General features: G+C 55.3%; 9 non-coding genes across 9 annotated transcripts; all 9 read left to right on the plus strand.

Moving 5' to 3' along the window:
• The first annotated feature begins 2,291 nt into the window (after positions 1-2,291).
• Positions 2,292-2,383, plus strand: LOC132505321 (small nucleolar RNA SNORD116). The gene has a single exon (XR_009535366.1). It is a non-coding gene; the product is annotated as a small nucleolar RNA SNORD116 (small nucleolar RNA).
• Positions 2,384-4,792: 2,409 nt separating this feature from the next.
• Positions 4,793-4,884, plus strand: LOC132504781 (small nucleolar RNA SNORD116). The gene has a single exon (XR_009535082.1). It is a non-coding gene; the product is annotated as a small nucleolar RNA SNORD116 (small nucleolar RNA).
• A 2,468-nt stretch (positions 4,885-7,352) lies between these two features.
• LOC132505328 (small nucleolar RNA SNORD116) lies at positions 7,353-7,444 on the plus strand. The gene has a single exon (XR_009535368.1). It is a non-coding gene; the product is annotated as a small nucleolar RNA SNORD116 (small nucleolar RNA).
• A 2,409-nt stretch (positions 7,445-9,853) lies between these two features.
• Positions 9,854-9,945, plus strand: LOC132504785 (small nucleolar RNA SNORD116). The gene has a single exon (XR_009535083.1). It is a non-coding gene; the product is annotated as a small nucleolar RNA SNORD116 (small nucleolar RNA).
• Positions 9,946-12,413: 2,468 nt separating this feature from the next.
• LOC132505333 (small nucleolar RNA SNORD116) lies at positions 12,414-12,505 on the plus strand. The gene has a single exon (XR_009535369.1). It is a non-coding gene; the product is annotated as a small nucleolar RNA SNORD116 (small nucleolar RNA).
• Positions 12,506-14,914: 2,409 nt separating this feature from the next.
• On the plus strand, positions 14,915-15,006 carry LOC132504787 (small nucleolar RNA SNORD116). Its single transcript, XR_009535084.1, has one exon. It is a non-coding gene; the product is annotated as a small nucleolar RNA SNORD116 (small nucleolar RNA).
• Positions 15,007-17,474: 2,468 nt separating this feature from the next.
• On the plus strand, positions 17,475-17,566 carry LOC132505340 (small nucleolar RNA SNORD116). The gene has a single exon (XR_009535374.1). It is a non-coding gene; the product is annotated as a small nucleolar RNA SNORD116 (small nucleolar RNA).
• A 2,409-nt stretch (positions 17,567-19,975) lies between these two features.
• On the plus strand, positions 19,976-20,067 carry LOC132504788 (small nucleolar RNA SNORD116). Its single transcript, XR_009535091.1, has one exon. It is a non-coding gene; the product is annotated as a small nucleolar RNA SNORD116 (small nucleolar RNA).
• Positions 20,068-22,535: 2,468 nt separating this feature from the next.
• Positions 22,536-22,627, plus strand: LOC132505346 (small nucleolar RNA SNORD116). The gene has a single exon (XR_009535376.1). It is a non-coding gene; the product is annotated as a small nucleolar RNA SNORD116 (small nucleolar RNA).
• Positions 22,628-22,842: the final 215 nt, after the last annotated feature.

Genomic DNA, 22,842 nt, shown 5'->3' on the forward strand with positions numbered 1-22,842 from the left:
CTGGGTTCCTTGGTGGAGCCAGGACTTCTGTCCCCTGCCACGGACGAGCATGCGGCTAGGAAAGGAAGCGTGAACCATTGGTGGTCCTATCGACTGCATTTGAGTTCTACAGGCCGCCGCCACCGGCTACTCGTTGCCTTGTGCCCTCACGGAAAGAGAAGTCTATGGTCAGGGTCAGAGCAGGATTCCTGGCCTAGGGCTGGCTCTTTGTGATGTTCTGCTTGGGAGACCAGATGCAGTTTCGGTTTCTCATGATGAGGGGAGAAATCCAATGGGCCATTGTCCCCGGGCGGTTGGCCAAGCTGATGGCTCCTCCTCGGGTTGTTTCCGGCTTGTGTGTGCTGTGTGAACAGGCTAGAAAATGCCTTAGTCAAGATAAGTCACAGCAAGCTTCTTTGGTGAGGGGTGGCTCTGGCATCTTTCCATGACACGTTGGGATCCCGGTGGAGAGGGAAGGGCAAGGCTACCGATAAAGACACATGAAATGGCTGGCTAAACCCACATGTTTACTTGTGGGTGGACAGATTGACAGAGGCCATAGGCTTCCAGGAAGACTTTTGATATCCCCTCAGGAGCATTTGGAGGCACGTGTAGAGAGGGAACACGGGAGAACTTCTGTGGACTGTCCCGCCTTTTTCCCCTCCTTGGTTGATTTACTTCATGGCGGGTCCCTAAGCTAGTGAATGGTTGCCTTTGTGGCACAGTATGGTGTCTTCTCATGGGAGCTGATTTGGAGGCCGTGGGGTGTTTTGTCCCTGTCTCTCCACGTTCCCCCTGTGTTGAAGCTGTGAAGGTGTTCCTGAGTCCAGCCCAACATCTTTACTAAACCTGGCCCACATAGCGTTCCCTGAGGTTTGCAGATCTTCCCCGGAGGGCACTGGGCACAACCATGCGAAAAAAAGGGAGTCGGCTGCTAAGGAAAGGCTATAGATTTAAAGGCGGGTGAGGGTGTGTGGTGCGGGGGTCATTTTTACTGCCACGCGCTGGTGCATCCAGACTGTGGTATCCGGTGTGCCTGGCCACAGGCCAGACGAGTCATAGCGGTTCAAGTGTCTCGGCTGTTGGCTGGGTTCTCTTAATTGCATGGCTGTGGGTCACACATTGCTTCTAGAAGACCTGGGCCTCACTGTTTCTCCGAGGTCACGTCACTGACGGGCCCGGAGTGTGAATGTGCCAGGTACCACCGCAGTTGACCCCATTGGGGCAATGGTGTTCTCCGCCACAATGGGCATTGGAATGGCTCCCATGCCATTTGGTTGCAAGGGTTTCCCCACCACGTTGGGCTTCAGAATGTTTCCCATGTCATTACCTCTGTGTGTGAACCAAGGGTAGGTCATCTGTCTTGGCAGCAGCTCAGGAAGTGTGCCTACTGGTGAGTCTCGCTTGATCAGTCCAGGTGTTCCTCACGTGCCCTTTGTCACGGTTCCCTTCGAGCTGCTTTTGATGAAGGCCGTCATATTCGGCCAAGGCCCCTTCCCTTGTGGAAGATCTCTTCCCCGTAAGAGCGTGGCACTTGTGTGGAAGAATATGTGCCAAGGGCGGGCGTGTTCCCCTAGATGGCACCGGCTCTTAGTCTGAGGGGCCACAGTTGCCCAGAGGGTGTCTCAGGGGTTTAGGAAGACATCCTTCTGCTGTGGTGGATGGGAGAGCACTCAGGAGTGGAATTGCAGTGCCCGAGACCAGGGGGATTTTGGACAGCGGTGCTCTATGTCCTGATGGCCGCACCCTCTGAAGGCGTCAGCTCTATGTTGCATTCACGTTTCCCTGCGGACCCACAGGCAAGATCTGCAGCAAATTAAATGTCGAGGGGAGACAGAGCACGCATCACTGAGGGATATCGCCCTTTCGCTCGGTGCACCCGTGCACCCTCCTAAAGAACGCATGTGTTCTCTCACCCCGAGCCAGGTGGAATGCCAGGAAAGGAATTCCAGCAGCAGATCAACCTGGGACCATCTGTATAATCCCTGACACCCGGTGAAGTGAGGAGGAGGAGTCTCACAGGGGTGTTGGCCCGCATTCCATGAGGATCCTGGTTTAACCCTTGTTGCGGTAAGTAGCACCTCTTTCCTAAAACCTAGAGGTTTGACCAAGGGAACATGTGCAACGGGGCTACACCCTCAGCTTCTGGCCTTTTCCATGGGAACCCGAGCTTCGATGCCCTGAGAACTGGCTGCATTTCCTTCCCCAATGGCTTTGCTTTGTTCACTTCCGTATGCTGACATGATTCAGCTCGCTGTCCGTACCGTGGTGGAATCTGCAAGTTTGCATGTCCAGTGTTTGAGCATGTGCTTGGCTCGACGATGACTTCCACAAATGCATTCCTTGGAAATCTGAACAAAATGAGTGAGAAATCCCTGCCGTCTCCTCCTTGGAACTGAGGTCCAACACGTGGCTCCCAAAAGGAAAGTAGGGAGAGGTTCGCGTTGCATTTGCTCCCGTGGGTGTCCACAGCCACGCTGTTTAAGTTGAGGCTTGTGGCCGTCTGATGGGGAGACGGGGCATTGGGAAAGGACCCTGGGATGCCAATCCAGCAGGGAAGGCTAGGGAGAGCGTGCCGTCTGTGGGTTCCTTGGTCGAGCCGGGACTGCTGTCCCCTGCCACGGTTCAGCATTCGGGTAGGAGAGGAAGCGTGAGCCCTTGGTGGTCCGGTCGCCTGCCCTTGAGTTCTACAGGCCTCCGCCACCGGTTACTCGTTGCCTTGTGCCCGCAAAGAAACGGAAGTCTGTAGGCTCAGGGTGAGAGCAGGATTCCTGGCCTAGGGCAGGCTTCTTTGCCATGTTCTGCTTGGGAGACCAGATGCAGTTTAGGTTTCTCCTGATAAGGGGAGAAATCCAATGGGCCATTGTCACCGGGAGGTTGGCCAAGCTGAGGGCTCCTCCTCGGGTTGTGTCTGGCTTGTGTGTGCTGTGTGAAAGGGCTAGAAAATGCCTTAGTGAAGATAAGTCACAGCAAGCTTCCTTGGTGAGGGGTGGCTCTGGCATCTTTCCCTGACACGTTGGGATCCCGGTGGAGAGAGGAGGGCAAGGCGAATGAAGCAGACACGAGAGATGGCTGGCTAATCCCACAGGTTTACTGGTGGGTGGATAGATCGATGGTGGTCATAGGCTTCCGGGAACACTTTTGGTATTCCCTCAGGGACATTTGGAGGCAAGTGTAGAGAGGGAACACGGGAGCACATCTGTGGCGTGTCTCGCTTGTTTCCCCTCCTTGGTCAATTTACTTCATGGTGGGTCCCTGTGCCAGGGAATGGTTGCCTTCGTGGCACAGAATGGTGTCTTCTCATGGGGGCTGATTTGGAGGCCGTGGGGTGTTTTGTCCCTGTCTGTCCACGTTCTCCCTGTGTTGAAGATGTGAAGGTGTTCCTCAGTACAGCCCTGCATCGGTACTACACCCAGCCCACCTAGCAGTCCCTGAGGATTGAAGACCTTCCAGGAGGTCATTGGGCAAAACCACGCGGAAAGGGAGTCGGCTGCCAAGGAAAGGCTACAGGTTTCCGGGCCCGAGAGGATGTGTGGTGCGGGGATCTTTTCTCCTGCCACCCGCTGGTGCTTTGAGACTGTGGTGTACGGCGTGCCTGGCCACAGTCCAGAGAAGTCATACCGGTTCAGGTGTCTAGGCTGTTGGCCGGGTTCTCTTGTTGCGCGGCTGTAGGTAACACGTTGCTTCTAGAGGACCTGGGCCTCACGGTTTCACCGAGGTCACGTCACTGACGGACCCAGAGTGCGAAAGTGGCAGGCAGCACTGCAAGAGACCCAATTGCTGCAACAGTTTGCCCCGCCACGTTGGGCATCGTAATGGTTCCCATGCCATTACCTTTGTGTGTACGACAAGGGTAGGTCGTCTGTCCTAACAGCAGGCCAGGAAGTATGCCTGCTGGTGAGTCTGCCTTGATTAGTCCAGGTGTTCCTCACGTGCCCTTTGTCGTGGGTCCCTATGAGCCGCTTTTGGTGGAGGCCGTCATATTGGGCCGTGTGCCCTTCCCTTGTGGAAGATCTCTTGATCTTCCGGGCGCGTCCACTGTGTGGAGCCATATGTGCTTAGAGTTGGTGTGTTCCCCAAAGGTCACTGGCTCTTAGTCTGAGGAGGCACATTTGCCCTGAGCGTGTCTCAGGGTTTCCGGAAGACATCCTTTAGCTGTGATGGAGGGGAGAGTGCTCAGGAGAGGAATTGCAGGGCCCGAGGCCAGGGTGTTGTTGGACAGCGGGGCTCTTCGTCCTGATGGCGGCACGCTGTGAAGGCGTCTACGCCACATTGCTTTCACATTTACGTGCGGACACCCAGGCACGATGGGCAGCAAATGAAATGTTGAGGGGATATAGAGCACGCATCACTAGATGGTATCGCCCTTTCCCTCGGTGCGCCCGTGCAGCATCCTCAAGCACGCGTGTGTTCTCTCAGCCCGAGCCAGGTGGACTGCCAGGGACGGAATCCCAGCAGCAGAGCAGCCCGGGGCCATCCGTATAATCCATAATACCTGGTGAAGGGAGGAGGAGGAGTCTCGCAGGGGTGTTGGCGCACATTCCATGAGGATCCTGGTTTAAACCTTGTTGCGGTAAGTGGCACTTCTTTGCTAAAACCTAGAGGTTTGGCCACGGGAACTGAAAACCGGTGCTACAGCCTCATCTTCTGTCTTTTTCCTGGGGAACATGAGCTTCGATGACCTGAGAACTGGCTGCATTTCCTGCCCCATGGCTCAGATCTGGCCGCTTCTGTATGCTGACATGATTCAGCTCACTGGCCGTCCCTTGGTGGAATCTGCAACTTTGCATATCCGGCGTTTGAGCATGTGCTTGGATCGATGATGACCCCCACAAATGCATTCCTTGGAAATCTGAACAAAATGAGTGAGAAAACCCTACCGTCTCCTCATCGGAACTGAGGTCCAGCACGTGGCTCCCAAAAGGAAAGTAGGGAGAGGTTGAGGTTGCGTTTGCTGCCGTGTGTGTGTACAGCCACGTTGTTCAAGTGGAGGGTTGTGGCCGTCTCATGGGGAGAAGAGCCATTGGGAAAGGAGCCTGGGATGCCAATGCAGGTGGGAAGGCTAGGGACAGCGTGCCGTCTCTGGGTTCCTTGGTGGAGCCAGGACTTCTGTCCCCTGCCACGGACGAGCATGCGGCTAGGAAAGGAAGCGTGAACCATTGGTGGTCCTATCGACTGCATTTGAGTTCTACAGGCCGCCGCCACCGGCTACTCGTTGCCTTGTGCCCTCACGGAAAGAGAAGTCTATGGTCAGGGTCAGAGCAGGATTCCTGGCCTAGGGCTGGCTCTTTGTGATGTTCTGCTTGGGAGACCAGATGCAGTTTCGGTTTCTCATGATGAGGGGAGAAATCCAATGGGCCATTGTCCCCGGGCGGTTGGCCAAGCTGATGGCTCCTCCTCGGGTTGTTTCCGGCTTGTGTGTGCTGTGTGAACAGGCTAGAAAATGCCTTAGTCAAGATAAGTCACAGCAAGCTTCTTTGGTGAGGGGTGGCTCTGGCATCTTTCCATGACACGTTGGGATCCCGGTGGAGAGGGAAGGGCAAGGCTACCGATAAAGACACATGAAATGGCTGGCTAAACCCACATGTTTACTTGTGGGTGGACAGATTGACAGAGGCCATAGGCTTCCAGGAAGACTTTTGATATCCCCTCAGGAGCATTTGGAGGCACGTGTAGAGAGGGAACACGGGAGAACTTCTGTGGACTGTCCCGCCTTTTTCCCCTCCTTGGTTGATTTACTTCATGGCGGGTCCCTAAGCTAGTGAATGGTTGCCTTTGTGGCACAGTATGGTGTCTTCTCATGGGAGCTGATTTGGAGGCCGTGGGGTGTTTTGTCCCTGTCTCTCCACGTTCCCCCTGTGTTGAAGCTGTGAAGGTGTTCCTGAGTCCAGCCCAACATCTTTACTAAACCTGGCCCACATAGCGTTCCCTGAGGTTTGCAGATCTTCCCCGGAGGGCACTGGGCACAACCATGCGAAAAAAAGGGAGTCGGCTGCTAAGGAAAGGCTATAGATTTAAAGGCGGGTGAGGGTGTGTGGTGCGGGGGTCATTTTTACTGCCACGCGCTGGTGCATCCAGACTGTGGTATCCGGTGTGCCTGGCCACAGGCCAGACGAGTCATAGCGGTTCAAGTGTCTCGGCTGTTGGCTGGGTTCTCTTAATTGCATGGCTGTGGGTCACACATTGCTTCTAGAAGACCTGGGCCTCACTGTTTCTCCGAGGTCACGTCACTGACGGGCCCGGAGTGTGAATGTGCCAGGTACCACCGCAGTTGACCCCATTGGGGCAATGGTGTTCTCCGCCACAATGGGCATTGGAATGGCTCCCATGCCATTTGGTTGCAAGGGTTTCCCCACCACGTTGGGCTTCAGAATGTTTCCCATGTCATTACCTCTGTGTGTGAACCAAGGGTAGGTCATCTGTCTTGGCAGCAGCTCAGGAAGTGTGCCTACTGGTGAGTCTCGCTTGATCAGTCCAGGTGTTCCTCACGTGCCCTTTGTCACGGTTCCCTTCGAGCTGCTTTTGATGAAGGCCGTCATATTCGGCCAAGGCCCCTTCCCTTGTGGAAGATCTCTTCCCCGTAAGAGCGTGGCACTTGTGTGGAAGAATATGTGCCAAGGGTGGGCGTGTTCCCCTAGATGGCACCGGCTCTTAGTCTGAGGGGCCACAGTTGCCCAGAGGGTGTCTCAGGGGTTTAGGAAGACATCCTTCTGCTGTGGTGGATGGGAGAGCACTCAGGAGTGGAATTGCAGTGCCCGAGACCAGGGGGATTTTGGACAGCGGTGCTCTATGTCCTGATGGCCGCACCCTCTGAAGGCGTCAGCTCTATGTTGCATTCACGTTTCCCTGCGGACCCACAGGCAAGATCTGCAGCAAATTAAATGTCGAGGGGAGACAGAGCACGCATCACTGAGGGATATCGCCCTTTCGCTCGGTGCACCCGTGCACCCTCCTAAAGAACGCATGTGTTCTCTCACCCCGAGCCAGGTGGAATGCCAGGAAAGGAATTCCAGCAGCAGATCAACCTGGGACCATCTGTATAATCCCTGACACCCGGTGAAGTGAGGAGGAGGAGTCTCACAGGGGTGTTGGCCCGCATTCCATGAGGATCCTGGTTTAACCCTTGTTGCGGTAAGTAGCACCTCTTTCCTAAAACCTAGAGGTTTGACCAAGGGAACATGTGCAACGGGGCTACACCCTCAGCTTCTGGCCTTTTCCATGGGAACCCGAGCTTCGATGCCCTGAGAACTGGCTGCATTTCCTTCCCCAATGGCTTTGCTTTGTTCACTTCCGTATGCTGACATGATTCAGCTCGCTGTCCGTACCGTGGTGGAATCTGCAAGTTTGCATGTCCAGTGTTTGAGCATGTGCTTGGCTCGACGATGACTTCCACAAATGCATTCCTTGGAAATCTGAACAAAATGAGTGAGAAATCCCTGCCGTCTCCTCCTTGGAACTGAGGTCCAACACGTGGCTCCCAAAAGGAAAGTAGGGAGAGGTTCGCGTTGCATTTGCTCCCGTGGGTGTCCACAGCCACGCTGTTTAAGTTGAGGCTTGTGGCCGTCTGATGGGGAGACGGGGCATTGGGAAAGGACCCTGGGATGCCAATCCAGCAGGGAAGGCTAGGGAGAGCGTGCCGTCTGTGGGTTCCTTGGTCGAGCCGGGACTGCTGTCCCCTGCCACGGTTCAGCATTCGGGTAGGAGAGGAAGCGTGAGCCCTTGGTGGTCCGGTCGCCTGCCCTTGAGTTCTACAGGCCTCCGCCACCGGTTACTCGTTGCCTTGTGCCCGCAAAGAAACGGAAGTCTGTAGGCTCAGGGTGAGAGCAGGATTCCTGGCCTAGGGCAGGCTTCTTTGCCATGTTCTGCTTGGGAGACCAGATGCAGTTTAGGTTTCTCCTGATAAGGGGAGAAATCCAATGGGCCATTGTCACCGGGAGGTTGGCCAAGCTGAGGGCTCCTCCTCGGGTTGTGTCTGGCTTGTGTGTGCTGTGTGAAAGGGCTAGAAAATGCCTTAGTGAAGATAAGTCACAGCAAGCTTCCTTGGTGAGGGGTGGCTCTGGCATCTTTCCCTGACACGTTGGGATCCCGGTGGAGAGAGGAGGGCAAGGCGAATGAAGCAGACACGAGAGATGGCTGGCTAATCCCACAGGTTTACTGGTGGGTGGATAGATCGATGGTGGTCATAGGCTTCCGGGAACACTTTTGGTATTCCCTCAGGGACATTTGGAGGCAAGTGTAGAGAGGGAACACGGGAGCACATCTGTGGCGTGTCTCGCTTGTTTCCCCTCCTTGGTCAATTTACTTCATGGTGGGTCCCTGTGCCAGGGAATGGTTGCCTTCGTGGCACAGAATGGTGTCTTCTCATGGGGGCTGATTTGGAGGCCGTGGGGTGTTTTGTCCCTGTCTGTCCACGTTCTCCCTGTGTTGAAGATGTGAAGGTGTTCCTCAGTACAGCCCTGCATCGGTACTACACCCAGCCCACCTAGCAGTCCCTGAGGATTGAAGACCTTCCAGGAGGTCATTGGGCAAAACCACGCGGAAAGGGAGTCGGCTGCCAAGGAAAGGCTACAGGTTTCCGGGCCCGAGAGGATGTGTGGTGCGGGGATCTTTTCTCCTGCCACCCGCTGGTGCTTTGAGACTGTGGTGTACGGCGTGCCTGGCCACAGTCCAGAGAAGTCATACCGGTTCAGGTGTCTAGGCTGTTGGCCGGGTTCTCTTGTTGCGCGGCTGTAGGTAACACGTTGCTTCTAGAGGACCTGGGCCTCACGGTTTCACCGAGGTCACGTCACTGACGGACCCAGAGTGCGAAAGTGGCAGGCAGCACTGCAAGAGACCCAATTGCTGCAACAGTTTGCCCCGCCACGTTGGGCATCGTAATGGTTCCCATGCCATTACCTTTGTGTGTACGACAAGGGTAGGTCGTCTGTCCTAACAGCAGGCCAGGAAGTATGCCTGCTGGTGAGTCTGCCTTGATTAGTCCAGGTGTTCCTCACGTGCCCTTTGTCGTGGGTCCCTATGAGCCGCTTTTGGTGGAGGCCGTCATATTCGGCCGTGTGCCCTTCCCTTGTGGAAGATCTCTTGATCTTCCGGGCGCGTCCACTGTGTGGAGCCATATGTGCTTAGAGTTGGTGTGTTCCCCAAAGGTCACTGGCTCTTAGTCTGAGGAGGCACAGTTGCCCTGAGCGTGTCTCAGGGTTTCCGGAAGACATCCTTTAGCTGTGATGGAGGGGAGAGTGCTCAGGAGAGGAATTGCAGGGCCCGAGGCCAGGGTGTTGTTGGACAGCGGGGCTCTTCGTCCTGATGGCGGCACGCTGTGAAGGCGTCTACGCCACATTGCTTTCACATTTACGTGCGGACACCCAGGCACGATGGGCAGCAAATGAAATGTTGAGGGGATATAGAGCACGCATCACTAGATGGTATCGCCCTTTCCCTCGGTGCGCCCGTGCAGCATCCTCAAGCACGCGTGTGTTCTCTCAGCCCGAGCCAGGTGGACTGCCAGGGACGGAATCCCAGCAGCAGAGCAGCCCGGGGCCATCCGTATAATCCATAATACCTGGTGAAGGGAGGAGGAGGAGTCTCGCAGGGGTGTTGGCGCACATTCCATGAGGATCCTGGTTTAAACCTTGTTGCGGTAAGTGGCACTTCTTTGCTAAAACCTAGAGGTTTGGCCACGGGAACTGAAAACCGGTGCTACAGCCTCATCTTCTGTCTTTTTCCTGGGGAACATGAGCTTCGATGACCTGAGAACTGGCTGCATTTCCTGCCCCATGGCTCAGATCTGGCCGCTTCTGTATGCTGACATGATTCAGCTCACTGGCCGTCCCTTGGTGGAATCTGCAACTTTGCATATCCGGCGTTTGAGCATGTGCTTGGATCGATGATGACCCCCACAAATGCATTCCTTGGAAATCTGAACAAAATGAGTGAGAAAACCCTACCGTCTCCTCATCGGAACTGAGGTCCAGCACGTGGCTCCCAAAAGGAAAGTAGGGAGAGGTTGAGGTTGCGTTTGCTGCCGTGTGTGTGTACAGCCACGTTGTTCAAGTGGAGGGTTGTGGCCGTCTCATGGGGAGAAGAGCCATTGGGAAAGGAGCCTGGGATGCCAATGCAGGTGGGAAGGCTAGGGACAGCGTGCCGTCTCTGGGTTCCTTGGTGGAGCCAGGACTTCTGTCCCCTGCCACGGACGAGCATGCGGCTAGGAAAGGAAGCGTGAACCATTGGTGGTCCTATCGACTGCATTTGAGTTCTACAGGCCGCCGCCACCGGCTACTCGTTGCCTTGTGCCCTCACGGAAAGAGAAGTCTATGGTCAGGGTCAGAGCAGGATTCCTGGCCTAGGGCTGGCTCTTTGTGATGTTCTGCTTGGGAGACCAGATGCAGTTTCGGTTTCTCATGATGAGGGGAGAAATCCAATGGGCCATTGTCCCCGGGCGGTTGGCCAAGCTGATGGCTCCTCCTCGGGTTGTTTCCGGCTTGTGTGTGCTGTGTGAACAGGCTAGAAAATGCCTTAGTCAAGATAAGTCACAGCAAGCTTCTTTGGTGAGGGGTGGCTCTGGCATCTTTCCATGACACGTTGGGATCCCGGTGGAGAGGGAAGGGCAAGGCTACCGATAAAGACACATGAAATGGCTGGCTAAACCCACATGTTTACTTGTGGGTGGACAGATTGACAGAGGCCATAGGCTTCCAGGAAGACTTTTGATATCCCCTCAGGAGCATTTGGAGGCACGTGTAGAGAGGGAACACGGGAGAACTTCTGTGGACTGTCCCGCCTTTTTCCCCTCCTTGGTTGATTTACTTCATGGCGGGTCCCTAAGCTAGTGAATGGTTGCCTTTGTGGCACAGTATGGTGTCTTCTCATGGGAGCTGATTTGGAGGCCGTGGGGTGTTTTGTCCCTGTCTCTCCACGTTCCCCCTGTGTTGAAGCTGTGAAGGTGTTCCTGAGTCCAGCCCAACATCTTTACTAAACCTGGCCCACATAGCGTTCCCTGAGGTTTGCAGATCTTCCCCGGAGGGCACTGGGCACAACCATGCGAAAAAAAGGGAGTCGGCTGCTAAGGAAAGGCTATAGATTTAAAGGCGGGTGAGGGTGTGTGGTGCGGGGGTCATTTTTACTGCCACGCGCTGGTGCATCCAGACTGTGGTATCCGGTGTGCCTGGCCACAGGCCAGACGAGTCATAGCGGTTCAAGTGTCTCGGCTGTTGGCTGGGTTCTCTTAATTGCATGGCTGTGGGTCACACATTGCTTCTAGAAGACCTGGGCCTCACTGTTTCTCCGAGGTCACGTCACTGACGGGCCCGGAGTGTGAATGTGCCAGGTACCACCGCAGTTGACCCCATTGGTGCAATGGTGTTCTCCGCCACAATGGGCATTGGAATGGCTCCCATGCCATTTGGTTGCAAGGGTTTCCCCACCACGTTGGGCTTCAGAATGTTTCCCATGTCATTACCTCTGTGTGTGAACCAAGGGTAGGTCATCTGTCTTGGCAGCAGCTCAGGAAGTGTGCCTACTGGTGAGTCTCGCTTGATCAGTCCAGGTGTTCCTCACGTGCCCTTTGTCACGGTTCCCTTCGAGCTGCTTTTGATGAAGGCCGTCATATTCGGCCAAGGCCCCTTCCCTTGTGGAAGATCTCTTCCCCGTAAGAGCGTGGCACTTGTGTGGAAGAATATGTGCCAAGGGCGGGCGTGTTCCCCTAGATGGCACCGGCTCTTAGTCTGAGGGGCCACAGTTGCCCAGAGGGTGTCTCAGGGGTTTAGGAAGACATCCTTCTGCTGTGGTGGATGGGAGAGCACTCAGGAGTGGAATTGCAGTGCCCGAGACCAGGGGGATTTTGGACAGCGGTGCTCTATGTCCTGATGGCCGCACCCTCTGAAGGCGTCAGCTCTATGTTGCATTCACGTTTCCCTGCGGACCCACAGGCAAGATCTGCAGCAAATTAAATGTCGAGGGGAGACAGAGCACGCATCACTGAGGGATATCGCCCTTTCGCTCGGTGCACCCGTGCACCCTCCTAAAGAACGCATGTGTTCTCTCACCCCGAGCCAGGTGGAATGCCAGGAAAGGAATTCCAGCAGCAGATCAACCTGGGACCATCTGTATAATCCCTGACACCCGGTGAAGTGAGGAGGAGGAGTCTCACAGGGGTGTTGGCCCGCATTCCATGAGGATCCTGGTTTAACCCTTGTTGCGGTAAGTAGCACCTCTTTCCTAAAACCTAGAGGTTTGACCAAGGGAACATGTGCAACGGGGCTACACCCTCAGCTTCTGGCCTTTTCCATGGGAACCCGAGCTTCGATGCCCTGAGAACTGGCTGCATTTCCTTCCCCAATGGCTTTGCTTTGTTCACTTCCGTATGCTGACATGATTCAGCTCGCTGTCCGTACCGTGGTGGAATCTGCAAGTTTGCATGTCCAGCGTTTGAGCATGTGCTTGGCTCGACGATGACTTCCACAAATGCATTCCTTGGAAATCTGAACAAAATGAGTGAGAAATCCCTGCCGTCTCCTCCTTGGAACTGAGGTCCAACACGTGGCTCCCAAAAGGAAAGTAGGGAGAGGTTCGCGTTGCATTTGCTCCCGTGGGTGTCCACAGCCACGCTGTTTAAGTTGAGGCTTGTGGCCGTCTGATGGGGAGACGGGGCATTGGGAAAGGACCCTGGGATGCCAATCCAGCAGGGAAGGCTAGGGAGAGCGTGCCGTCTGTGGGTTCCTTGGTCGAGCCGGGACTGCTGTCCCCTGCCACGGTTCAGCATTCGGGTAGGAGAGGAAGCGTGAGCCCTTGGTGGTCCGGTCGCCTGCCCTTGAGTTCTACAGGCCTCCGCCACCGGTTACTCGTTGCCTTGTGCCCGCAAAGAAACGGAAGTCTGTAGGCTCAGGGTGAGAGCAGGATTCCTGGCCTAGGGCAGGCTTCTTTGCCATGTTCTGCTTGGGAGACCAGATGCAGTTTAGGTTTCTCCTGATAAGGGGAGAAATCCAATGGGCCATTGTCACCGGGAGGTTGGCCAAGCTGAGGGCTCCTCCTCGGGTTGTGTCTGGCTTGTGTGTGCTGTGTGAAAGGGCTAGAAAATGCCTTAGTGAAGATAAGTCACAGCAAGCTTCCTTGGTGAGGGGTGGCTCTGGCATCTTTCCCTGACACGTTGGGATCCCGGTGGAGAGAGGAGGGCAAGGCGAATGAAGCAGACACGAGAGATGGCTGGCTAATCCCACAGGTTTACTGGTGGGTGGATAGATCGATGGTGGTCATAGGCTTCCGGGAACACTTTTGGTATTCCCTCAGGGACATTTGGAGGCAAGTGTAGAGAGGGAACACGGGAGCACATCTGTGGCGTGTCTCGCTTGTTTCCCCTCCTTGGTCAATTTACTTCATGGTGGGTCCCTGTGCCAGGGAATGGTTGCCTTCGTGGCACAGAATGGTGTCTTCTCATGGGGGCTGATTTGGAGGCCGTGGGGTGTTTTGTCCCTGTCTGTCCACGTTCTCCCTGTGTTGAAGATGTGAAGGTGTTCCTCAGTACAGCCCTGCATCGGTACTACACCCAGCCCACCTAGCAGTCCCTGAGGATTGAAGACCTTCCAGGAGGTCATTGGGCAAAACCACGCGGAAAGGGAGTCGGCTGCCAAGGAAAGGCTACAGGTTTCCGGGCCCGAGAGGATGTGTGGTGCGGGGATCTTTTCTCCTGCCACCCGCTGGTGCTTTGAGACTGTGGTGTACGGCGTGCCTGGCCACAGTCCAGAGAAGTCATACCGGTTCAGGTGTCTAGGCTGTTGGCCGGGTTCTCTTGTTGCGCGGCTGTAGGTAACACGTTGCTTCTAGAGGACCTGGGCCTCACGGTTTCACCGAGGTCACGTCACTGACGGACCCAGAGTGCGAAAGTGGCAGGCAGCACTGCAAGAGACCCAATTGCTGCAACAGTTTGCCCCGCCACGTTGGGCATCGTAATGGTTCCCATGCCATTACCTTTGTGTGTACGACAAGGGTAGGTCGTCTGTCCTAACAGCAGGCCAGGAAGTATGCCTGCTGGTGAGTCTGCCTTGATTAGTCCAGGTGTTCCTCACGTGCCCTTTGTCGTGGGTCCCTATGAGCCGCTTTTGGTGGAGGCCGTCATATTCGGCCGTGTGCCCTTCCCTTGTGGAAGATCTCTTGATCTTCCGGGCGCGTCCACTGTGTGGAGCCATATGTGCTTAGAGTTGGTGTGTTCCCCAAAGGTCACTGGCTCTTAGTCTGAGGAGGCACAGTTGCCCTGAGCGTGTCTCAGGGTTTCCGGAAGACATCCTTTAGCTGTGATGGAGGGGAGAGTGCTCAGGAGAGGAATTGCAGGGCCCGAGGCCAGGGTGTTGTTGGACAGCGGGGCTCTTCGTCCTGATGGCGGCACGCTGTGAAGGCGTCTACGCCACATTGCTTTCACATTTACGTGCGGACACCCAGGCACGATGGGCAGCAAATGAAATGTTGAGGGGATATAGAGCACGCATCACTAGATGGTATCGCCCTTTCCCTCGGTGCGCCCGTGCAGCATCCTCAAGCACGCGTGTGTTCTCTCAGCCCGAGCCAGGTGGACTGCCAGGGACGGAATCCCAGCAGCAGAGCAGCCCGGGGCCATCCGTATAATCCATAATACCTGGTGAAGGGAGGAGGAGGAGTCTCGCAGGGGTGTTGGCGCACATTCCATGAGGATCCTGGTTTAAACCTTGTTGCGGTAAGTGGCACTTCTTTGCTAAAACCTAGAGGTTTGGCCACGGGAACTGAAAACCGGTGCTACAGCCTCATCTTCTGTCTTTTTCCTGGGGAACATGAGCTTCGATGACCTGAGAACTGGCTGCATTTCCTGCCCCATGGCTCAGATCTGGCCGCTTCTGTATGCTGACATGATTCAGCTCACTGGCCGTCCCTTGGTGGAATCTGCAACTTTGCATATCCGGCGTTTGAGCATGTGCTTGGATCGATGATGACCCCCACAAATGCATTCCTTGGAAATCTGAACAAAATGAGTGAGAAAACCCTACCGTCTCCTCATCGGAACTGAGGTCCAGCACGTGGCTCCCAAAAGGAAAGTAGGGAGAGGTTGAGGTTGCGTTTGCTGCCGTGTGTGTGTACAGCCACGTTGTTCAAGTGGAGGGTTGTGGCCGTCTCATGGGGAGAAGAGCCATTGGGAAAGGAGCCTGGGATGCCAATGCAGGTGGGAAGGCTAGGGACAGCGTGCCGTCTCTGGGTTCCTTGGTGGAGCCAGGACTTCTGTCCCCTGCCACGGACGAGCATGCGGCTAGGAAAGGAAGCGTGAACCATTGGTGGTCCTATCGACTGCATTTGAGTTCTACAGGCCGCCGCCACCGGCTACTCGTTGCCTTGTGCCCTCACGGAAAGAGAAGTCTATGGTCAGGGTCAGAGCAGGATTCCTGGCCTAGGGCTGGCTCTTTGTGATGTTCTGCTTGGGAGACCAGATGCAGTTTCGGTTTCTCATGATGAGGGGAGAAATCCAATGGGCCATTGTCCCCGGGCGGTTGGCCAAGCTGATGGCTCCTCCTCGGGTTGTTTCCGGCTTGTGTGTGCTGTGTGAACAGGCTAGAAAATGCCTTAGTCAAGATAAGTCACAGCAAGCTTCTTTGGTGAGGGGTGGCTCTGGCATCTTTCCATGACACGTTGGGATCCCGGTGGAGAGGGAAGGGCAAGGCTACCGATAAAGACACATGAAATGGCTGGCTAAACCCACATGTTTACTTGTGGGTGGACAGATTGACAGAGGCCATAGGCTTCCAGGAAGACTTTTGATATCCCCTCAGGAGCATTTGGAGGCACGTGTAGAGAGGGAACACGGGAGAACTTCTGTGGACTGTCCCGCCTTTTTCCCCTCCTTGGTTGATTTACTTCATGGCGGGTCCCTAAGCTAGTGAATGGTTGCCTTTGTGGCACAGTATGGTGTCTTCTCATGGGAGCTGATTTGGAGGCCGTGGGGTGTTTTGTCCCTGTCTCTCCACGTTCCCCCTGTGTTGAAGCTGTGAAGGTGTTCCTGAGTCCAGCCCAACATCTTTACTAAACCTGGCCCACATAGCGTTCCCTGAGGTTTGCAGATCTTCCCCGGAGGGCACTGGGCACAACCATGCGAAAAAAAGGGAGTCGGCTGCTAAGGAAAGGCTATAGATTTAAAGGCGGGTGAGGGTGTGTGGTGCGGGGGTCATTTTTACTGCCACGCGCTGGTGCATCCAGACTGTGGTATCCGGTGTGCCTGGCCACAGGCCAGACGAGTCATAGCGGTTCAAGTGTCTCGGCTGTTGGCTGGGTTCTCTTAATTGCATGGCTGTGGGTCACACATTGCTTCTAGAAGACCTGGGCCTCACTGTTTCTCCGAGGTCACGTCACTGACGGGCCCGGAGTGTGAATGTGCCAGGTACCACCGCAGTTGACCCCATTGGGGCAATGGTGTTCTCCGCCACAATGGGCATTGGAATGGCTCCCATGCCATTTGGTTGCAAGGGTTTCCCCACCACGTTGGGCTTCAGAATGTTTCCCATGTCATTACCTCTGTGTGTGAACCAAGGGTAGGTCATCTGTCTTGGCAGCAGCTCAGGAAGTGTGCCTACTGGTGAGTCTCGCTTGATCAGTCCAGGTGTTCCTCACGTGCCCTTTGTCACGGTTCCCTTCGAGCTGCTTTTGATGAAGGCCGTCATATTCGGCCAAGGCCCCTTCCCTTGTGGAAGATCTCTTCCCCGTAAGAGCGTGGCACTTGTGTGGAAGAATATGTGCCAAGGGCGGGCGTGTTCCCCTAGATGGCACCGGCTCTTAGTCTGAGGGGCCACAGTTGCCCAGAGGGTGTCTCAGGGGTTTAGGAAGACATCCTTCTGCTGTGGTGGATGGGAGAGCACTCAGGAGTGGAATTGCAGTGCCCGAGACCAGGGGGATTTTGGACAGCGGTGCTCTATGTCCTGATGGCCGCACCCTCTGAAGGCGTCAGCTCTATGTTGCATTCACGTTTCCCTGCGGACCCACAGGCAAGATCTGCAGCAAATTAAATGTCGAGGGGAGACAGAGCACGCATCACTGAGGGATATCGCCCTTTCGCTCGGTGCACCCGTGCACCCTCCTAAAGAACGCATGTGTTCTCTCACCCCGAGCCAGGTGGAATGCCAGGAAAGGAATTCCAGCAGCAGATCAACCTGGGACCATCTGTATAATCCCTGACACCCGGTGAAGTGAGGAGGAGGAGTCTCACAGGGGTGTTGGCCCGCATTCCATGAGGATCCTGGTTTAACCCTTGTTGCGGTAAGTAGCACCTCTTTCCTAAAACCTAGAGGTTTGACCAAGGGAACATGTGCAACGGGGCTACACCCTCAGCTTCTGGCCTTTTCCATGGGAACCCGAGCTTCGATGCCCTGAGAACTGGCTGCATTTCCTTCCCCAATGGCTTTGCTTTGTTCACTTCCGTATGCTGACATGATTCAGCTCGCTGTCCGTACCGTGGTGGAATCTGCAAGTTTGCATGTCCAGCGTTTGAGCATGTGCTTGGCTCGACGATGACTTCCACAAATGCATTCCTTGGAAATCTGAACAAAATGAGTGAGAAATCCCTGCCGTCTCCTCCTTGGAACTGAGGTCCAACACGTGGCTCCCAAAAGGAAAGTAGGGAGAGGTTCGCGTTGCATTTGCTCCCGTGGGTGTCCACAGCCACGCTGTTTAAGTTGAGGCTTGTGGCCGTCTGATGGGGAGACGGGGCATTGGGAAAGGACCCTGGGATGCCAATCCAGCAGGGAAGGCTAGGGAGAGCGTGCCGTCTGTGGGTTCCTTGGTCGAGCCGGGACTGCTGTCCCCTGCCACGGTTCAGCATTCGGGTAGGAGAGGAAGCGTGAGCCCTTGGTGGTCCGGTCGCCTGCCCTTGAGTTCTACAGGCCTCCGCCACCGGTTACTCGTTGCCTTGTGCCCGCAAAGAAACGGAAGTCTGTAGGCTCAGGGTGAGAGCAGGATTCCTGGCCTAGGGCAGGCTTCTTTGCCATGTTCTGCTTGGGAGACCAGATGCAGTTTAGGTTTCTCCTGATAAGGGGAGAAATCCAATGGGCCATTGTCACCGGGAGGTTGGCCAAGCTGAGGGCTCCTCCTCGGGTTGTGTCTGGCTTGTGTGTGCTGTGTGAAAGGGCTAGAAAATGCCTTAGTGAAGATAAGTCACAGCAAGCTTCCTTGGTGAGGGGTGGCTCTGGCATCTTTCCCTGACACGTTGGGATCCCGGTGGAGAGAGGAGGGCAAGGCGAATGAAGCAGACACGAGAGATGGCTGGCTAATCCCACAGGTTTACTGGTGGGTGGATAGATCGATGGTGGTCATAGGCTTCCGGGAACACTTTTGGTATTCCCTCAGGGACATTTGGAGGCAAGTGTAGAGAGGGAACACGGGAGCACATCTGTGGCGTGTCTCGCTTGTTTCCCCTCCTTGGTCAATTTACTTCATGGTGGGTCCCTGTGCCAGGGAATGGTTGCCTTCGTGGCACAGAATGGTGTCTTCTCATGGGGGCTGATTTGGAGGCCGTGGGGTGTTTTGTCCCTGTCTGTCCACGTTCTCCCTGTGTTGAAGATGTGAAGGTGTTCCTCAGTACAGCCCTGCATCGGTACTACACCCAGCCCACCTAGCAGTCCCTGAGGATTGAAGACCTTCCAGGAGGTCATTGGGCAAAACCACGCGGAAAGGGAGTCGGCTGCCAAGGAAAGGCTACAGGTTTCCGGGCCCGAGAGGATGTGTGGTGCGGGGATCTTTTCTCCTGCCACCCGCTGGTGCTTTGAGACTGTGGTGTACGGCGTGCCTGGCCACAGTCCAGAGAAGTCATACCGGTTCAGGTGTCTAGGCTGTTGGCCGGGTTCTCTTGTTGCGCGGCTGTAGGTAACACGTTGCTTCTAGAGGACCTGGGCCTCACGGTTTCACCGAGGTCACGTCACTGACGGACCCAGAGTGCGAAAGTGGCAGGCAGCACTGCAAGAGACCCAATTGCTGCAACAGTTTGCCCCGCCACGTTGGGCATCGTAATGGTTCCCATGCCATTACCTTTGTGTGTACGACAAGGGTAGGTCGTCTGTCCTAACAGCAGGCCAGGAAGTATGCCTGCTGGTGAGTCTGCCTTGATTAGTCCAGGTGTTCCTCACGTGCCCTTTGTCGTGGGTCCCTATGAGCCGCTTTTGGTGGAGGCCGTCATATTCGGCCGTGTGCCCTTCCCTTGTGGAAGATCTCTTGATCTTCCGGGCGCGTCCACTGTGTGGAGCCATATGTGCTTAGAGTTGGTGTGTTCCCCAAAGGTCACTGGCTCTTAGTCTGAGGAGGCACAGTTGCCCTGAGCGTGTCTCAGGGTTTCCGGAAGACATCCTTTAGCTGTGATGGAGGGGAGAGTGCTCAGGAGAGGAATTGCAGGGCCCGAGGCCAGGGTGTTGTTGGACAGCGGGGCTCTTCGTCCTGATGGCGGCACGCTGTGAAGGCGTCTACGCCACATTGCTTTCACATTTACGTGCGGACACCCAGGCACGATGGGCAGCAAATGAAATGTTGAGGGGATATAGAGCACGCATCACTAGATGGTATCGCCCTTTCCCTCGGTGCGCCCGTGCAGCATCCTCAAGCACGCGTGTGTTCTCTCAGCCCGAGCCAGGTGGACTGCCAGGGACGGAATCCCAGCAGCAGAGCAGCCCGGGGCCATCCGTATAATCCATAATACCTGGTGAAGGGAGGAGGAGGAGTCTCGCAGGGGTGTTGGCGCACATTCCATGAGGATCCTGGTTTAAACCTTGTTGCGGTAAGTGGCACTTCTTTGCTAAAACCTAGAGGTTTGGCCACGGGAACTGAAAACCGGTGCTACAGCCTCATCTTCTGTCTTTTTCCTGGGGAACATGAGCTTCGATGACCTGAGAACTGGCTGCATTTCCTGCCCCATGGCTCAGATCTGGCCGCTTCTGTATGCTGACATGATTCAGCTCACTGGCCGTCCCTTGGTGGAATCTGCAACTTTGCATATCCGGCGTTTGAGCATGTGCTTGGATCGATGATGACCCCCACAAATGCATTCCTTGGAAATCTGAACAAAATGAGTGAGAAAACCCTACCGTCTCCTCATCGGAACTGAGGTCCAGCACGTGGCTCCCAAAAGGAAAGTAGGGAGAGGTTGAGGTTGCGTTTGCTGCCGTGTGTGTGTACAGCCACGTTGTTCAAGTGGAGGGTTGTGGCCGTCTCATGGGGAGAAGAGCCATTGGGAAAGGAGCCTGGGATGCCAATGCAGGTGGGAAGGCTAGGGACAGCGTGCCGTCTCTGGGTTCCTTGGTGGAGCCAGGACTTCTGTCCCCTGCCACGGACGAGCATGCGGCTAGGAAAGGAAGCGTGAACCATTGGTGGTCCTATCGACTGCATTTGAGTTCTACAGGCCGCCGCCACCGGCTACTCGTTGCCTTGTGCCCTCACGGAAAGAGAAGTCTATGGTCAGGGTCAGAGCAGGATTCCTGGCCTAGGGCTGGCTCTTTGTGATGTTCTGCTTGGGAGACCAGATGCAGTTTCGGTTTCTCATGATGAGGGGAGAAATCCAATGGGCCATTGTCCCCGGGCGGTTGGCCAAGCTGATGGCTCCTCCTCGGGTTGTTTCCGGCTTGTGTGTGCTGTGTGAACAGGCTAGAAAATGCCTTAGTCAAGATAAGTCACAGCAAGCTTCTTTGGTGAGGGGTGGCTCTGGCATCTTTCCATGACACGTTGGGATCCCGGTGGAGAGGGAAGGGCAAGGCTACCGATAAAGACACATGAAATGGCTGGCTAAACCCACATGTTTACTTGTGGGTGGACAGATTGACAGAGGCCATAGGCTTCCAGGAAGACTTTTGATATCCCCTCAGGAGCATTTGGAGGCACGTGTAGAGAGGGAACACGGGAGAACTTCTGTGGACTGTCCCGCCTTTTTCCCCTCCTTGGTTGATTTACTTCATGGCGGGTCCCTAAGCTAGTGAATGGTTGCCTTTGTGGCACAGTATGGTGTCTTCTCATGGGAGCTGATTTGGAGGCCGTGGGGTGTTTTGTCCCTGTCTCTCCACGTTCCCCCTGTGTTGAAGCTGTGAAGGTGTTCCTGAGTCCAGCCCAACATCTTTACTAAACCTGGCCCACATAGCGTTCCCTGAGGTTTGCAGATCTTCCCCGGAGGGCACTGGGCACAACCATGCGAAAAAAAGGGAGTCGGCTGCTAAGGAAAGGCTATAGATTTAAAGGCGGGTGAGGGTGTGTGGTGCGGGGGTCATTTTTACTGCCACGCGCTGGTGCATCCAGACTGTGGTATCCGGTGTGCCTGGCCACAGGCCAGACGAGTCATAGCGGTTCAAGTGTCTCGGCTGTTGGCTGGGTTCTCTTAATTGCATGGCTGTGGGTCACACATTGCTTCTAGAAGACCTGGGCCTCACTGTTTCTCCGAGGTCACGTCACTGACGGGCCCGGAGTGTGAATGTGCCAGGTACCACCGCAGTTGACCCCATTGGGGCAATGGTGTTCTCCGCCACAATGGGCATTGGAATGGCTCCCATGCCATTTGGTTGCAAGGGTTTCCCCACCACGTTGGGCTTCAGAATGTTTCCCATGTCATTACCTCTGTGTGTGAACCAAGGGTAGGTCATCTGTCTTGGCAGCAGCTCAGGAAGTGTGCCTACTGGTGAGTCTCGCTTGATCAGTCCAGGTGTTCCTCACGTGCCCTTTGTCACGGTTCCCTTCGAGCTGCTTTTGATGAAGGCCGTCATATTCGGCCAAGGCCCCTTCCCTTGTGGAAGATCTCTTCCCCGTAAGAGCGTGGCACTTGTGTGGAAGAATATGTGCCAAGGGCGGGCGTGTTCCCCTAGATGGCACCGGCTCTTAGTCTGAGGGGCCACAGTTGCCCAGAGGGTGTCTCAGGGGTTTAGGAAGACATCCTTCTGCTGTGGTGGATGGGAGAGCACTCAGGAGTGGAATTGCAGTGCCCGAGACCAGGGGGATTTTGGACAGCGGTGCTCTATGTCCTGATGGCCGCACCCTCTGAAGGCGTCAGCTCTATGTTGCATTCACGTTTCCCTGCGGACCCACAGGCAAGATCTGCAGCAAATTAAATGTCGAGGGGAGACAGAGCACGCATCACTGAGGGATATCGCCCTTTCGCTCGGTGCACCCGTGCACCCTCCTAAAGAACGCATGTGTTCTCTCACCCCGAGCCAGGTGGAATGCCAGGAAAGGAATTCCAGCAGCAGATCAACCTGGGACCATCTGTATAATCCCTGACACCCGGTGAAGTGAGGAGGAGGAGTCTCACAGGGGTGTTGGCCCGCATTCCATGAGGATCCTGGTTTAACCCTTGTTGCGGTAAGTAGCACCTCTTTCCTAAAACCTAGAGGTTTGACCAAGGGAACATGTGCAACGGGGCTACACCCTCAGCTTCTGGCCTTTTCCATGGGAACCCGAGCTTCGATGCCCTGAGAACTGGCTGCATTTCCTTCCCCAATGGCTTTGCTTTGTTCACTTCCGTATGCTGACATGATTCAGCTCGCTGTCCGTACCGTGGTGGAATCTGCAAGTTTGCATGTCCAGTGTTTGAGCATGTGCTTGGCTCGACGATGACTTCCACAAATGCATTCCTTGGAAATCTGAACAAAATGAGTGAGAAATCCCTGCCGTCTCCTCCTTGGAACTGAGGTCCAACACGTGGCTCCCAAAAGGAAAGTAGGGAGAGGTTCGCGTTGCATTTGCTCCCGTGGGTGTCCACAGCCACGCTGTTTAAGTTGAGGCTTGTGGCCGTCTGATGGGGAGACGGGGCATTGGGAAAGGACCCTGGGATGCCAATCCAGCAGGGAAGGCTAGGGAGAGCGTGCCGTCTGTGGGTTCCTTGGTCGAGCCGGGACTGCTGTCCCCTGC

The sequence above is a fragment of the Lagenorhynchus albirostris genome, chromosome 1 (genome assembly GCF_949774975.1).
Source record: "Lagenorhynchus albirostris chromosome 1, mLagAlb1.1, whole genome shotgun sequence".
Lineage (NCBI taxonomy): Eukaryota > Metazoa > Chordata > Mammalia > Artiodactyla > Delphinidae > Lagenorhynchus > Lagenorhynchus albirostris.